Raw genomic sequence first — 17,642 nt, forward strand, 5'->3', positions numbered from 1 at the left:
TGTTCTTCTGCAGCTGAAGACATTTCTTGCCATCTCCGAGCTGAATAGATGACACTTTTGTTGAGATTCTGACCCCGATAAGTGGAAAAATGAGCAGCCAACCACTTTGGGGGAAATTGAGAAGCAGAGGTTGTTTTTTTAATTGTGGCAGATTGAAGATAGTTTGAAGTTTAGAGAAATCCTAGCACCAATCACTGAAAGTAATTGGAGTTTTAGTTTATTGTCAAGTGTACCGAGGTACAGTGAAAAGCTTTTGTTTTAAGTATAACAGTATAGACTTTCTGTATGTATAAACTTACTGTAACAGTAATTACTATCTGTATGTATCACAACTCCCTCGATATCTCCCTGATGCCTCTGCATATACTAGTATTATACTAGTATACGAGTAAATTCTAGTAGATTCATCAAAGAGGCTTTTCCTTTCATAAATCCATGCAGACTTTGCCTAATCCGATTCCTATTTTCTAAATGATATAGTGGACCAAAGATCATGTTTCTGCTTTACATACACACTCACTCTCAGAGATTTGTGTACGGGACATCCAAATCCATTTCACCACTTAAACACCAACATCTTTCAATCTGTCACTATTTAAGAAATTGTGCTTGTTGATTTTTCTCTAAGAAGAGAATAACTTCACATTTCTCCACATGATGTTCCACCTGCTTTTGTTCATTCATTTGTCCCCTGGATATCTTCCTGAAGCCTCTCCTTATTCCCTTCCCAACGCACACTCCCACCCAGCGCCCTGGATATCTTCCTGAAGCCTCTCCTTACTCCCCTCCCAATGCACACTCCCACCCAGCTCCTTACCATCAGCTTCCCATTTGGTTCCTCATCATAACCGCTGATATGGATGGTGAATCGATAGGGTCCAGCACTGGTCCCAGCGAAACCTCATCCACAGCTTCCCAATCCAACAATAAATAGTTTATGCAAGCACTCTGTTTTCTGTCCATTAAACAAACCTCAATCCATGCCAATGAGCTCCACACGAGATCTGAAGAAGAGTCCTGATCCAAAATGTCACCCATCCTTTTTTCTCAGAGATGCTGCCTGACCCGTTGAGTTGGTTAACATATGTTCAGCGTATGATGGCACTGGGCCTGTACTCGCTGGAGTTTACAAGAATGAGGGGGAACTGCGTTGAAACATACAGAATAGCGAAAGGCCTGGATAGAGTGGATGTGGAGAGGATGTTTCCACTAGTGGGAGAGTCTAGGACTAGAGGTCACAGCCTCAGAATTAAAGGGTGTTCTTTTAGGAAGGAGATGAGGAGGAATCTCTTTAGTCGGAGGGTGGTGAATCTGTGGAATTCTTTGCCACAGAGGCTGTGGTGGCCAAGTCAATGGATATTTTTAAGGCAGAGATAGATAGATTCTTGATTAGTATGGGTGTCAGGGGTTATGGGGAGATGGCAGGAGAATGGGGTTGGGAGGGAGAGATAGACCAGCTATGACTGAATGGCGGAATAGACTTGATGGGCTTAATGGCCTAATTCTGTCCCTAGCACTAATGACCTTATGATCTTACCCCAGTGCTTTATGACTCTCCATGAGCTCAACATGTTGTTTAACAAGCTCTAGTCTGTAGCACTAAATCTGAAGCTCAAGTACATACAGGTTCCTCCTCATCTATCCTGGTGGGTGCAACTTCTGAAGATTCTAGTAGATTAATCAAAGGTGATTTTCTTTCATAAACCCACACAGACACTGCCTAATCCTTTTCCTGCATTCTAAATGCCCCATTATCACTTCCTTAACATATTGCCGAGTCACATCTGGGGAAATGTGTACACTTCTCTCTGCCACACTATAGGTAGAATGTGACTGCACTGGATGATGTGCAGAGGAGACTCACAGGGATGTTGCAGGGGGTGGAGTGTTTCAGACATGAGGGGAGACTATAAAATCATGAGAGGAATAGATCGGTTAGATCTTTGGCCCAGAGTAGGGGAATCGAGGACCAGAGGACATAGGTTCCCGGTGAAGGGGAAAAAATGTAATATGAATCTGAGAGGTAACATTTGCACACAGAGGGTGGTGTGTGTATGGAACAAGCTGCCAGAGGAAGTAGTTAAGGCTGGGACTATCCCAACGTTTAAGAAACAGTTAGACAGGTACATGGACTGGACAGGTTTGGAGAGATATGGACCATACACAGGCAGGTGGGACTAGTATAGCTGGGACATGTTGCCCGGTGTGGACAAGTTGGGCTGAAGGGCCTGTTTCCACACTGTATCAGTCTATGACTCTATGACTCTAGATTGGCTGGGCTTGGTCCCCTTCGATGGAGGATGTTGAGGGACTGATAGGTGTTCAACATTACATGGGGCGAGGATAGGGTAGACAGTGGGAAATGTTTACCCATAGCAGGGGTTTCTAAGGTTAGAAGATGTAGATTAGGCCAGGGGGTTAGAGGTTCTGAAGAATAACTTTTTGACCCAAATGCTCATTGGAATCTGGAATGCATGATGGCAGAAGCTACACTCATAACCTTTAGGAAAGATCTCCACAAGCAGATGAATTGCTAACACATAGATGGCTGCAGACCAAGTGTTGTACTTGTAATAGTGTAGATAGGTACTTGCTGGTCAATTGATGTGGTGGGCCAAATATCCTGTTTCTGAGCTGAATTAATCTATAAGTTTCTGAATGCAACAATTACTTTACTTGGGCTAGAGCTCTCCATATTCTCTCCCATGCTTTTCTTAAATAATGAAGCTACATTTTCTACCTGCCGTTCCGTAGAAATTGCTCTAGAATGTATTGAATTTTATAACCCCCGTCTCAATAGACAATAGACAATAGGTGCAGGAGTGGGTCATTCAGCACTTCAAGCCAGCACCGCCATTCAATATGATCATGGCTGATCATCCACAATCAGTATCCCGTTCCTGCCTTCTCCCCATATCCCCTGAGCCCTATCTAACTCTCTCTTGAAAGCATCCAGAGAATTGGCCTCCACTGCCTTCTGAGGCAAAGAATTCCACAGATTAACAACCCTCTGTGTGAAAAAGATTTTCCTCGTCTCCGTTCTAAATGGCTTACCCCTTATTCTTAAACTATGGCTCCTGGTTCTGGACTCCCTCAACATCGGGAACAAGTTCCCTGTCTCTAGTGTGTCCAAACCCTTAATAATCTTATATGATTCAATAAGATCCCCTCTCATTCTTCTAAATTCCAGAGTACACAAATCCAGCCACTCCATTCTATCAACATATGACAGTCCCGCCATCCCGGGAATTAACCTTGTAAACGTACGCTGCTCTCCCTCAATAGCAATAATGTCCTTCCTCAAATTTGGAGACCAAAACTGCACACAATACTCCAGGTGTGGTCTCACTAGGGTCCTGTTCAACTGCAGGAGGACTTCTTTGCTCCTATACTCAATTCCTCTTGTTATAAAGGCCAACATGCCATTCTCTTTCTTCACTGCCTGCTGTACCTGCATGCTTACTTTCAGTGACTGATGAACAAGGATCCCCAGATCTCGTTGTACTTCCCATTTTCCCAACTTGACACCGTTCAGATAATAATCTGCCTTCCTGTTCTTGCCACCAAAGTGGGTAACCTCACATTTATCCACATTAAACGACATCTGCCATGCATCTGTCCACTCACCCAACCTGTCCAAGTCACCCTGCATCCTCATAGCATCCTCCTCACAGTTCACACTGCCACCCAGCTTTGTGTCATCTGCAAATTCGTTAATGTTACTTTTAATCCCTTCATCTAAATCATTAATGTATATTGTAAATAACTGCAGTCCCAGCACCGAGCCTTGTGGTACCCCACTAGTTACTGCCTGCCATTCTGAAAGGAACCTATTAATCCCTACTCTTTGTTTCCAGTCTGCCAACCAAATTTTTATCCATGTCAGTACCCTACCTCAAATACCATGTGCCCTAATTTTGCCTAAATTACCTGCAGCTTATTCGCTCCAGACCCATTGCCCCACTGCATCCAGTGAAGCATCTGCTCATCATCCATGAAGGTAGACACAACTATCTGTCTTGCTCTCTGGGAGAAACACATTAACTTGGCCATCTTCTTTCAACATAAACACAGAGGATCTAACAGTCTGCATCTCATATTTCTAGATGACTCTCTCTTTGTGCTCTGCTCTTGATCTTGCTTTCTTGAAGTCTGAAATTTACCTCTCCTCAAACTTACCAATCTTGTTGGCAACTGTAAGTTGGTTGCTATGATCGAAAACTATCTTTAAGTTTTCTTTTCATTATTTCTCAAGTTTTTTGCCATTAAGGTCAAATAATTTGTTGTAATTGTTTGTGTCCAATTAATTGTTCCTCTGAAGAGCATTGGAATATTTTCCTATATTAATAATACAGGTTGTTTTGCAATTGTTAGCACTAGTTCTCTGATACAGGGCTGAGGAATCCCAACAGTGCAATGTTGCATAGACCTGAAAACATGAGAACAACTGCTCTGCCCCCTTCATTCCTGCCCACCTTCATGACATCTGCTTATTTATGTGTGTGTGTATATATATATATATATATATGCAATGGTATATGGTCACACTGATCTGTTCTGTATTTATTTATGCCTACTATATTCTGTTGTGCTGAAGCAAAGCAAGAATTTCATTGTCCTATCTAGGACACAAGACAATAAACTCTCTTGAATCTTGAATCTTGACCAACTTCTGACTTCACGCATCGCAGTGTCAACCAAAATAGATTAGTTGCAGCTACCTCTGGAAATATACATCAACTGGCTAATCAAGGCTCATGTGTCAGGAACTGGTGGCAAAATAAACCACAAGAATAATTCCTCTATATTTTATTCAAATTAAACTATGACAAGTTATATAATTTGGAAGTTTCCAGAAAGAGGCTAATTTCTAATTGAGTCAGTTAGACACAAAATGCTGGAGTAACTCAGCGGGACAGGCAGCATCTCTGGATAGAAGGAATGGGTGACGTTTTGGGTCGAGACCTTTCTTCAGCCAGGGGCCATTATTACCCTTTATTTTTATGGTTCTTTGGAAGTAAAGTTCAAGTACTATTCAATTTCCTCTTTACCAGGATAGTAAACAGTGTGTGTCAGATGAGTCTTTATTATGTCTCACTGGTCCAATAAGTGAGAAATCTGTAACAGCGCTTGCAAAGGTCTCCAGTTTAAACCCAGCAGGACAATACAGTGGAGTGATCAACTAATGAGAATGAGCTAAGGAAAATTTGTCAGGAATAATGGAAAACTGAGCACAACAAGTGCGCTAACAAAGGATAGAATCAATGTTTAAGAAGGAACTGCAGATATTGGAAAATCAAAGGTAGACAAAAATGTTGGAGAAACTCAGCGGGTGCGGCAGCATCTATGGAGCAAAGGAAATAGGTGACGTTTCGGGTCGAGACCAAAGGTTGCTCAAGGATAGAATCAAAGTCTGAATAAGGTCCTGAACAAAAACATTGGCTGGCCATTCCCTCCACAGATGCTGCCTGACCTGCTGAGTTCCTCCAGCACTTTGTGTTTTACTCAAATTCCAATTCCTTGTGTTTCCATCGGAGCAAGTAAGTTGTATTTGAATGAACAGGACAAGTGCAATTATTGGACGAGGTAAGAATGATGAAAGAAGGAAGGAGCTTTACCCTGGAGAAAGGGATGGACATTCTCTCATTTAACTGTCTCCCAGTGTCGTATTTATGCCCTCACCTTTATCGGCCTGTAACCTGCCACGCTTTGTCCTGCTTGTCCCCTTTTCCAGCTTTCTTCTACCCTTCTATAAACAGTCTGATGAAGTCTCAACCCGAAACGTCACCTATCCATGTTCTCCACAGATGCTGCCTGACCCGCTGAGTTACACCAGCACTCTGTGAAACGTCACCTATCCATGTTCTCCACAGATGCTGCCTGACCCGCTGAGTTACTCCAGCACTTTGTGAAACATCACCTATCCATGTTCTCCACAGATGCTGCCTGACCCGCTGAGTTACACCAGCACTCTGTGAAACGTCACCTATCCATGTTCTCCAGAGATGCTGCCTGACCCGCTGAGTTACTCCAGCACTCTGTGAAACGCCACCTATCCATGTTCTCCACAGATGCTGCCTGACCCGCTGAGTTACACCAGCACTCTGTGAAACGTCACCTATCCATGTTCTCCAGAGATGCTGCCTGACCCGCTGAGTTACTCCAGCACTTTGTGTCCTTGTGTTATTTTATTTTGTTGCATCACCTCCTAACTGCTAAGTTGTTTTGTTTCAGATAAAAGGACGGGCATTCAAGGCTGGGAACTCGTGTGTTGGATCCCAATTCTGTCCATTCCCAACCAATCTGTGGAGTTTGTGAAGCTGGACCCTTCTCAGTCTCTACACTCCCTTTCTCCCAATCAGCCAAGAACCTAGAAAAATGCATTACATCTTTAGACGTGAAGTTCAATTAACATCGAGGCAAGCTTGGAATGCCAGCCATGGACTTAACCGAGAAAATATCAGTGCGAGTGAGACCATCAAGAGAATAAACCTATAATGGGTTTGGCTGCTGAGAAGAAAGGCAGCTTCAGCTTCAGTTTCAGTACAGAAGTGAGTGCATGATTTATCTTCAGGGGAACATTTGTCCATTGTGTTTGTATCTGAATCACAGGAGGTTCCATATAATCACACTGGGGATTACCAATCGCTAAACAGACTGAAATATATTTGACATTCCACAACTTCCTCTGAAGTGCCTTCCTTTTATACATTGTGTGGCTTCCAAGACAAATCTGAAAAGCCCACCATTAATAGTGAAATGTTATCCTGACAAAATTAACATTTCATATTAATTTCTAGGATGTTGTACATTGTCATATCAACTATTTTTAAACACCCTGCACATATATCAAACACTCTCACTTCTAATATAGATTAAGTATATTCACTCTAAAGTTACAGTTGTTTCTATTTAAACTAATTCACATGCCCTAAAGCATCACATTTTTCTGCACCCTATTGCCCGCATCTTGTTTAAATCAACGCCCAGTCATGGACGATTCTGTAGAAGGGATTGGTCTACAAGGACATGGATTAATATCCCGAAAACCACCCACCTTACAGGATCAAAGACATTTTTTTCTTTTCAATTGACCTCAAACTCCAAGTAGTCATTGGTCATTAAAGCGCATACTAGCCCATCGTATTCTCCACCCTGCACTCTTGAGAACAACAGGATTCAATAGCAACGGCGCCCCAGCTATAATCAGCTTGAAGATATGCATTCGTTAACCTTGTACACTTGGGCATATTTTATTTGCAGTGTAATTATCCTCTGAATATTCTGTGGCAATTAACAGCTGAGAGCTGGTATGTTTATCAAGTCAAGTTTATTATCATATGCACAAGTTGGGTGAAGGTACAGTACAATGAAGAGTATTGCTAGCTCTTCACTGCCGAACATACCCAGGTAATTGGCACATTGTCCTCAACTAATAACATGTTATTTCCAGTCATGCTTTCAAGGTTGTAATTCTTTTTTTTTTCCAAAAACACTATAATTGATCACATGGTGGAAATGTCAAATACCTTGATTATGATATTTGAGGCAATATTACAGGAAAATCATCCCTTCTCACAAAGGTAAAAAGATAAGGCAGCATGCTCATTTTGTTGTGACATTCATCTCCATTTTAAAGGCAGGCATGGCTATTATGTTAGCCGAGGTAAGGCAACATACATTGAAGCAGAAGATAGACACGAAATTGCTGGAGTAACTCAGCGGGACCGGCAGCATCTCTAGAGAGAAGGAATGGGTGACGTTTCGGGTGGAGAGCCTTCTTCAGACCTGAAACGTCACCTATTCCTTCTCTCCAGAGATGCTGCCTGTCCCGCTGAGTTACTCCAGTTTTTTGTGTGTCTATCTTCAGTTTAAACCAGCATCTGCAGTTCCTTCCAACACAGATCTGGGTAGCTGGAAATTGCGCGTTTGTTCTAAATGCTGAACGCAACAGAAAAGATGAAGTAGATGATGACACGAATCTTCGCGACTTCTACCAGTGTCGTTTAGCGAATGGACTGACATGGATGCCGCTCGGAGAATTCTTAAGTCAATAGGCAGACCAATAATTAATTGCGCATCTGAACAAAGTCTGGATGTGAATGGAGTCTGCGATGCCATGTGGCCTTCCCCATTAGGATGCTAAGTTATGTACAGATGCATTATGTGCACTTTAGATATTGCAAAATAAATCTATCAAGACCATCTCTAGTAATAATCGAATGGCAGCCATGTTTTTTGTTGTTAATTTATGCTTTATTTTACATCTGAAAATGTTTCAGGACAGCGCATGTGACTCGAGAAGCTGCTAACGAGAAGACACCCGCTCCTCTACAAATACATATTTAAATTGTGAATGGCCAGCAACAAAGAGGACTCGGGTGTAATCCATGTGATAATTGGATTTCCTGAGCAAACTGTATTGTCACTTTGTGGAATGGCCTAGTTATTTTAAATACACCACTCTTTAAAACTCACACAAAGACATTGTGTTTGTTGTTATTGTTCGACGCGAGAGATGCCTGGTTGGTCTAAACACCAGTGATTAAATACAACCCTCCAAACCATTCCCAATATCAGCCAATTATAACCAAATTATCGATAACGATTGCACTTCAAATGGGTCGTTCAGAGTTTTTGCTGCAATTCTGTTGTAAAATTCCGAAGATTGCTTAGATGAAAAGAAACCTCTCGATTGATTGAAGTATTCCACACAAAGCTGCCTTCTAAAACATTTACCTCCTGATATAAAGATGATAACGTCCATAAACTGTGAAGAAATTACATTTAAATCCGAGTTACGTTTAGTTGGAGAACGATGATGGAGACAAAATGCTGGAGTAACTCAGCGGGTCAGACAACGTCTCTGGAGAGAAGGAATAGGTGACGTTTCGAGTCGAGAGCCTTCTTCAGACTGAGAGTCAGGGGAAGGGAAATGCATATGCTGGTTATAGCTACACCGGGGTTAGACACAAAGTGCTGAAGAAGGGTCTCGACCCCAAACATCACCTATTCCTTTTCTCCGGCCCAGCCACGGCCCCCTGTTTTATAGTTTCTTATTAGATATAATGAGTTAGTCTTGGCTACTAACTGATCGCGGGGGGCGGAAGGAAATGGATGTATTTCAGCTTAAGATTTGCCACCTTTCAAAGTGACCCTTCCTCAGATCTTTCAGAAAGCATCTGATTGATTTGTGCTTAAGAAGGAACTGCAGATGCTGGAAAAATCGAAGGTAGACAAAAATACTGGAGGAACTCAGCGGGCGACGCAGCGTCTATGGAGAGAAGGAATATGTGACGTTTCGGTCGATGGCCTGAAGAAGGATCTCGACCCGAAACGTCGCCTATTCCTTCTCTCCACTGATTGGTTTGTGCAATGCGCTGCACTAAGTATTTTCTCTGCTTATTATTATTTTTACTTTTACTTTTGATGATTTAACTTTTTTTTTAAACCCCAATCTTGCTAGTTTACTTCGGTCTGCAAAAGTTGTGTTTCTTATTTGCCGTTTCACCGAATCAGAGTAGCTGAGATGACACCGCAATATTTATTCCTGTGGCAACGTGAAGCAGGTGTGTAAATGCGTTACACCCGGGGCCGTTGTGTACAGCCCAGTGCTATGAATATTCATTTCTCTCGCTTCAGGTAACCCCGGCATTCCCTCTCTCTCTATCCAAGACGCACCAGCTTCTCGTTTTCACCCAACAAACAGCTGACAATAGCCAGTTTCCTTAATCGTCGTTACTTTTTTTTTGCACATCTTCCATTCATTGTTCTTTATCTCTCCACATCGCCGTCTATATCTCTCGTTTCACTTATCCCTAACCAGCCTGAAGAAGGGTCTTGATCCGAACCGTCACCCATTCCTTCTCTCCGGAGATGCTGCCTGTCCCGCTGAGTTACTCCAGCATTTTATGTCTATCTTCGGGCCCGCACAACCCCCATTCCAATGGGTTTTGTTGGTAAAAAGTTGGGGAAACAATTTCGGAATTGGCCTCGAATCGCTGGCCCGGTGCACTTTAACAGAGTTGCAACAGGACCAAACTCCTTCTGGATATAACCAACGCTCACCGGCGTGGAGGCCGGGTGCGTCTACATTCTCAGAATACCCAGTAACTTCTCAAGGGGGTTCTGCCCCACAGCGTTGTTTGACGAATTAACGTCAAGACTTTTCACTCGAGATGACATTGTTGTATAATGTTGTGAGCTGGGGCAACTGGGCGCTCAATAATAGTTGGTGCTAATGCAGAGTGGAGTAACATCACACCGAGTCAGTTAACAATGTTTTGGGAACTTGGTGGTCATGTTTGAGTTCCGCTGTCTTTATTTAACCAAGGCTAGAGACAGGAGATGTTCACACCAGTTATTTTATTATAATGATGTCCGTGAGATGTCATTGCTGGCGGGACGCGGATGGATCGCCCGCGCCGTGATGTTACACATTGCGTGGGAAGGAACTGCAGATGCTGCTTTACACCGGAGATAGACACAGAGTGCTGGAGTAACTCAGCGGGACAGGCAGCAACTCTGGAGAGAAGGAATGGGTGACGTTTCGGGTCGAGACCCTTCTTCAGACTGAGAGTCATGAGATAAGGAAGGTTAAGGTGGGGAAAACACAGATCAAAGGGGACGTTGAACAAGGGAATGCAGAATGGTTCATTGTTAGCTATGGGGAAAGTGACAAATGCTCCAGCGGAGCCGGCAGCATCTCTGGAGAGAAGGGATGGAGTCGGGATAGGAGACAAATGTAATCAGGAGCACAGTGGAATTGGTCAGGGAACTTGGAAAAAGGGGGGGGGGGGGGGTGGAGAGAGAGAGGGAAAGCAAGGGTTACTTGAAGTTAAAGGTAGACAAAAATGCTGGAGAAACTCAGCGGGTGAGGCAGCATCTATGGAGCGAGGGGAGGTCTCGACCCGAAATGTCGCCTATTCCTTCGCTCCATAGATGCTGCCTCACCAGATGAGTTTCTCCAGCATTTTTGTCCACCGATTTTTCCCGCATCTGCAGTTCTTTCTTAAACGTTACTTGAAGTTAGATAAGTCAACATTCATACCGTTGGGGTGTAAGCTGCCCAGGCGAAATATGAGATGCTGTTCCACCAAATTTTGGATTTGGTTTCGATCTGCCTTGCTAGTCTCAGGCAAAGCTGCCGTGAGTTCCATGGTGGGGAATCTCTGTATCACCATGGCATCGGGCGTGAAGCCGCCAAGTATTAGCCCGTGTGACGGAGAGAGGTCCTGAACGCCGTGTGTCGGAGAGACACGGGTCTCCTCCCATCCACACACGCGGCAACCAGCAACGCCACAGGGCAGGGGCAGGGCAAGCGCGGCTATCTCACAACTTATGTACAGGATGCTTTCCCCCCAGCTCTCCCCACTCCGGGGAACGGGACAGAAACTCCTCGCCGATAATCAGAAGAAGGACACAAAAAGCTGGAGTAACTCTGTGGGTCAGACGGTATCTCTGGAGAGAAGGAATGGGTGACGTTAGTTCGATTAGTCTGCACTCCAAGAGCGACACGGCAGCTGTGTTTACCCCTCGCCAAGAAACAGTGGCCAGGAGCTGGGGGGGGGGGGGGGGTGTGGACTAGGGAGTGATAAAAAAAAAGAGACTAAATGGTCTTTGCAGTCGGGCGTTAAATTGCTACGCGGTTAAAGATACATATTTGTAGGTACACAGCTTCACGGCACAGGCTGAGCAACTCTCTGTACTGCCAGCGCAGCGCCTCTGTACAAGTCTCTTCCCCCCCACCCCACCCCCTCCCTTTCTCTTCCCCCTCTCTCCCCCCCCCAACTCTCTCCCGCCTCTCACTCCTCTCTCTCTCCTCATCTCTTTCTGAAATTCCCCAGCGCTGTCTCTCTCACCCAGCGAGCAGGCGGGAAGTTATGAAAGTCGGCAGCAAATCTACAAAGTCCCCCAGCTACACAACGCCAACCCCCTACTCTTGTACTTTCACGGCCCATGAGACGAGAGTGGGGAATATGAGCTGCCTGTTTCGGTCGCTGACACACACACACACATGAGAGGGTGGGGGGAAGTGTTGCACAGAGGATGGTTTACCTGAAAGCATGCACGACCCCCGTCCGCCTCACCTTTAGCGCCACAGGTTTAGGTAGAGGCGAGAGAGAGGGTTGTGAACTGGGTGATGGGGAGAGTGCATCGCCAGCGCCGAACACTTGGCTGGGGCAAATTCACAACGCGTCGTCAGCCTCACGTCTCAAGTCGTGTCTCTTGAAATTAATTAAACCCCTGCGTGGCTCCCCCGACCCGGCGGCGGGGGCAGAGAGAGAGTCCAGGGAGAGAGAGACCCCTTCCCCCGGCGGCTTGGGAGCTCCCGGTGCACCGGCTACAGGGAGATGGAGCTTGGCGAGGGTGGCGCCTGGGACGTTGCCAGACCCCTAGGGAGGGGAGGGAGTGACAGACACAGTGCAGGGAGAGCGGGCAATCCACGTAGACCGGCGGCCACACACACACACACACCCACACACACCCACACACACACACACACACACACACACACACAGATACACACACACACACACACACACACAGATACACACACACACACACACATACACACACACACACACCCACACACACACACACACACACACACACACAGATACACACACACACACACACACACACACACACACACACACACACAGAGATACACACACACAGATACACATACACAGATACACACACGCACACAGATACACACACACACACACACACACACACACATATACACACACACAGATACACACACACAGATACACACACACAGATACACATACACAGATACACACACACAGATACACATACACAGATACACACACACACACACACACACACACACACACACAGATACACACACACACACACACACACACAGACACACACACACACACAGATACACACACACACACACACACAGATACACACACACACACACACACAGATACACACACACACACACACACACACACACACACACACACACACACCCGGGGCAGTGAGCGCTTCGCCTTTCGTTATTGAACACAGTGACGTAGGAAACTATTACAGCGCATTCCTGTAAAAACTCCAGCATTCTGTGTCTATCTTCCGTGTAAATCAGCATCTGTAGTTGCCTACTGCATCCCGGTATCACTGACCCGTGGGTCCCGCCAGAGTTAGCCCACCTGCCGGCTCACCTTTCCCACCTGCCTGCCCGCACACTGCATCACTGCCCTGACCTCTGTTCCACTCATTTGACTTTTGAAGTGATAGGTGATGGTGGGCTGTGGTTCTGGCATTTACCGGTACGCGGGCGCACACTGATATGTATCCCACCGCCCAGCTTCATAACTCCACAAATGCGAGTCCGTGAGGAAGTCAGTGTGGCGTGTAGCTGTCGGCTGGACTTGCGAACAGGTGTTTGCTGCGCCGCCTGTCTCTGCTCTGCTCCCCCTACAAGGCGGCCGGAGCTCCCTGTACAACGCTTCCGAACTTGCTATCACGTTTCAGAAGCACTGAGCGGCCCGGACCTGGTGTGAGCCTTTGATGAGGGTCATGTCGGAGCACAAAATGGCAGGTCGCTCACACACACACACTTGCCCGCCCACCCCCACCGGCCCCTCGCCCGCGCTCCCAGACTTGGGGAGACTTGGAGGCAGGTGCGCGGAGAGGCAAGATGTACCTGTGTGCGGGAGAGGAGGGGAGAGAGAGGAGAGGAGAAAGGGGAGAGGAGAGAAGAAGAGAGAGGAGAGAAGAGAGAGGAGAGGAGAGGGGAGAAGAGAGAGGAGAGAGGAGAGGAGAGGAGAGGAGAAAGGGGAGAGGAGAGAAGAAGAGAGAGGAGAGAAGAGAGAGGGGAGGAGAGGGGAGAAGAGAGAGGAGAGATGAGAGGAGAAAGGGGAGAGGAGAGAAGAAGAGAGAGGAGAAAAGAGAGAGGAGAGAGGAGAGAGGAGAGAGGAGAGAGGAGAGAGGAGAGAGGAGAGAGGAGAGAGGAGAGAGGAGAGAGGAGAGAGGAGAGAGGAGAGAGGAGAAGAGAGAAGAGAGAAGAGAGAAGAGAGAAGAGAGAAGAGAGAAGAGAGAAGAGAGAGGAGAGGAGAGGAGAGGAGAGGAGAGGAGAGGAGAGGAGAGGAGAGGAGAGGAGAGGAGAGGAGAGGAGAGGAGAAAGGGGAGAAGAGAGAGGAGAGGAGAGGAGAAAGGGGAGGAGAGAGGAGAGAGGAGAGGTTCGGCGATGTTAGGCGATGTTCTAACCAGCGCCTCAACAAAGTTAAGTGGCTTTTTCAAAAATGGTCAAAAGTTTGGCCACGTGCCATTTTGCATTCTGCCTCACCCTGGCTTGTCCAACGCCGACTGCGGCTGGTCGTTGCTAAGATGGATTAATTCATCTCACTGGGTTATTAAAGACAGCAACATTACTCCTTGTTGTTTAAAATTAAAACCCTATCGTTTCCAGCACGAATGCGACAGCGTCATACAATGACTTATGGCTGGTTTTATGATTTTCTCCCCCCCCCCCCCAGCCCTGTGTGTAAACGTCACTGCCATGGATATTTAATTATACTGTGGCATTTTTTTTAATCACGGCGTAAAGTAGGCCCTGTTACGCTGCATACAAAGAACCAAAAATATACTGCAAACTGACTTTAAATCCCCGCCAAAGCAACTACACGGCGCCCGAATCTGGCCCCGACTCGCCGCATCTCCCCTCCTTACCTTAATTGTAAAGGCAAAGCATTGAAGAAACTCTCGGTGTAAATGAAGCGTTGTAAAAGATTGTGTTCAATGAATAATGAGGCGTCCATATGATTGACTTGTTCATTTTCTTGTAGCGAGGGGGAAATAGTGTCCCAGTGTGTCACGTTTGTCCTTTAAACATTGCGCCGCTAACTGCACCGCGCACATCCCCGAGAAAGAATCTTTTATTTAATCTGCCTCTTTAGGGATAAACACGTCGGCTGATACTGATCACAAAACGACATCACAGGGCAGGCTCATATTTTAGCTTTCACTCCCCCCTATCTGCGAGGTGAAATGCATTGTACCATTTAAAAAAAGCACTCCATTGTCGCCTGGGTATAATTCAAAGCAACTAGATAGGTCTTGCGGCATTTAGCTTTGATGAGCCAAATGTTCGGCCCTTGATATAATAACGTAAATAGATTGTTATATCTCCTCCCGCCTCTCCCGCCCGCGCGGTCACTGCCAACGTGAGCACGGACCCGAAGCTGTTAGTGACCTTGAGCTCTTTACAAACACACTTATTACAATCTAGGTCCTATCATTCCCCAAAAGCCGACTCTGATTGTCAGACTTGCTGTGCAGACATAACACATCGCCTTTCTGATTACCTAGCGGCAGCTGCGCGCTTTACGCCGGGGCGAAATCATCTTTTTTTTTAAATAAATAATAATAATTTTACAAACTACTGTCTTACCTTTCCAAAATAAAACCCCGCACACACACACACACACACACACGGAGAGAGTCTGTGGAGTATGTTCTTGGGGAGATGTCGAGGTTAAATCCTCGCGGTCGGCGGGTCCCCGGCATCAGTCACAGCTCCGACGCGAAGGAGAAGTAATCAGTGATAAAATGACGTTGATCTTCACTCTAACCCTGTCGCATCTTTAATGTAAATAAGCTGCTTCTTCCCGCAATCGGCGGCGTGCACACACAAATGTCTTCAGCTCAGCTTTCTGCAGCTCCAAACTAACGCCACACGCCAATCGTAAACCGGAGAGCAACGTTCAAACGAGCCACCAGCAACAACCCCCACCTCCCCCCCCCCCCCCCAAATTTTTTTTTGTTTCAAATGAACATCAAAATATAATTTTGTTAATTAATCACGTAGCGAACAGCGGCATTAGCATACGATAATTAAACTTGGAAGTGAGCCGCGCCATGGTGCGCTGAGCGCCGCCGCTCCGGCTTCATTTGCGGGCCATCCATCTCCATTTTCCCACCACCAGCAAACTTCTTGGATAAACTTAAGGCTCAGTTAATTACTGGTTTACTTTTCTCTCGGCTCCTCGGAGATGAGCGATAGGGAGAAGCGATACGAGGGCTCAGATTCCCCGCAGATTCCCCGCAGATTCCCCGGACACGCTGCGTTTCTGCAGCACGCAAATGTTACAGCAAAAGGGCTGGAAAACGCAATTATGGATTCAGAGCCCCTTAGTTGACAAAAAAAACTGGTGCCTGAATAGACGGCTTTGTTGTGGGGTTATATAACGATTATGCTGTAATTATGAGGAAACGTTTAGTCATAAAATAAAGTAACAAAATACTGGAATGGACATGTTGTTATTTAGCGAGTGCGCTTGGATGTGACATTGGTAACATGGATAGAACAAGCAGGCATGATTTTGAAGCTTGACAATGAATAAAGGCACGTCTGATGCGCATGATTAAATTCAACAGAGAGATCAGACAAGATGTCGAAAGGAACCGTGTCATTCCAGCGTTCCTGCAGGTAGATAGATCTGATTCCATCTTTGAACCACTGACATTAAAATGCGAAGCTCCTTGTATTTTTCCACCTTGTCACATTGGGAAACATGGACTTTTATAAAACACCCCGACATCATCATAATTAGGACGGGACTTCTTTGTTTTATTTTAAAATAAAGCAAATCACCACAACGTTATTTTTGTTCAAATTCTACTTGTTTGGCTGGGCGTTAAGGCGGGGAACTCTGAAACTGGAGTTGTGTAAATGTCCTTCGCAGTGTTAGTGATAATGTCAGATCTGGAATAACGCGGGCCCCATTGTTTGAGACACTTTGATTTATCCTCCTGTTTGCCATAGAGTCAGAGACAGACACCTGAAGTCTGGTCCACCTGTAAACACCACATTACACCTCATCAAGGTTCCCCCACAACTCATATAGAGGTTACGAGAATGAAGAAAGCTACATGTATATTCACACCCAACACGCGGACTGTTACAACTTGGAGTAACTCAGCGGAACAGGCTGCATCCCTGGAGAGAAGGACTCGGGTCGAGATCCTCCTTCAGACTCAGTCTTCAGTCTGAAGAAGGGTCGCGATCCGAAACGTCGCCCATTCCTTCTCTCCAGAGATGCTGCCTGTCCCACTGAGTTACTCCAGCATTTTGTGTCTGTCTTCGCTTTAACCCGGCATCATCTGCAAATTCCTTCCTGCACATTTGGACAGTTTCAACTTGTTGCTTCCCACGAACTTCAAGTTCAAACGGAGAGGTGTCACTTTCAATAACGTCCCTTCCCTGCGACAATGGCCGGCAAGTTTAACATTAACACAGACACCGCATCGATAATAACACCACTCGCTATTAGAATGATAAAATGACGGCCAACGAGGCATGCTTTATTCCCATTCTTCATGCCCCAACTAATCATTTCTCTTCTCTTTTTGAACTTGTTATTGAGAATCAACTTGCGCTGTGGCCATTCTTTATCGGTGACAGGATCGACAAAGAAAGAGCAGATCGAAAGGAAGTTGCCATATGGAATGTTGAACCGCTCGGGCCATATATACAACTCATTATCACCAATCATAAACGGCGTTCTAACCTTTCCTTAAAGTAGTTACTCCCCCCCCCCCCCCCCCCCCCCCCCCCCCCCCCCCCACCCCACCCCCCACCACAAAGTTAACCCCAAAACGTGCGA

The 17,642-nt window shown here is 45.8% G+C and overlaps 1 protein-coding gene across 4 annotated transcripts in view; it reads right to left on the bottom strand.

Moving 5' to 3' along the window:
* Positions 1–16,118, bottom strand: part of znf536 (zinc finger protein 536) — a 400,158-nt gene extending 384,040 nt beyond the window's left edge. The window contains exon 1 of one of the 4 annotated variants that reach the window (XM_033036453.1): positions 15,428–16,118. The gene's annotated coding sequence lies outside the window, so the exon portion shown is untranslated. Of the gene's footprint in view, positions 1–14,323; positions 14,552–14,706; positions 15,408–15,427 lie in introns of those variants that run through there. The other 3 variants (XM_033036455.1, XM_033036452.1, XM_033036454.1) reach the window with 3 other exon arrangements.
* Between the last annotated feature and the right edge of the window lie 1,524 nt (positions 16,119–17,642).

The sequence above is a fragment of the Amblyraja radiata genome, chromosome 17, assembly GCF_010909765.2.
Source record: "Amblyraja radiata isolate CabotCenter1 chromosome 17, sAmbRad1.1.pri, whole genome shotgun sequence".
In the NCBI taxonomy this organism is placed as follows: domain Eukaryota; kingdom Metazoa; phylum Chordata; class Chondrichthyes; order Rajiformes; family Rajidae; genus Amblyraja; species Amblyraja radiata.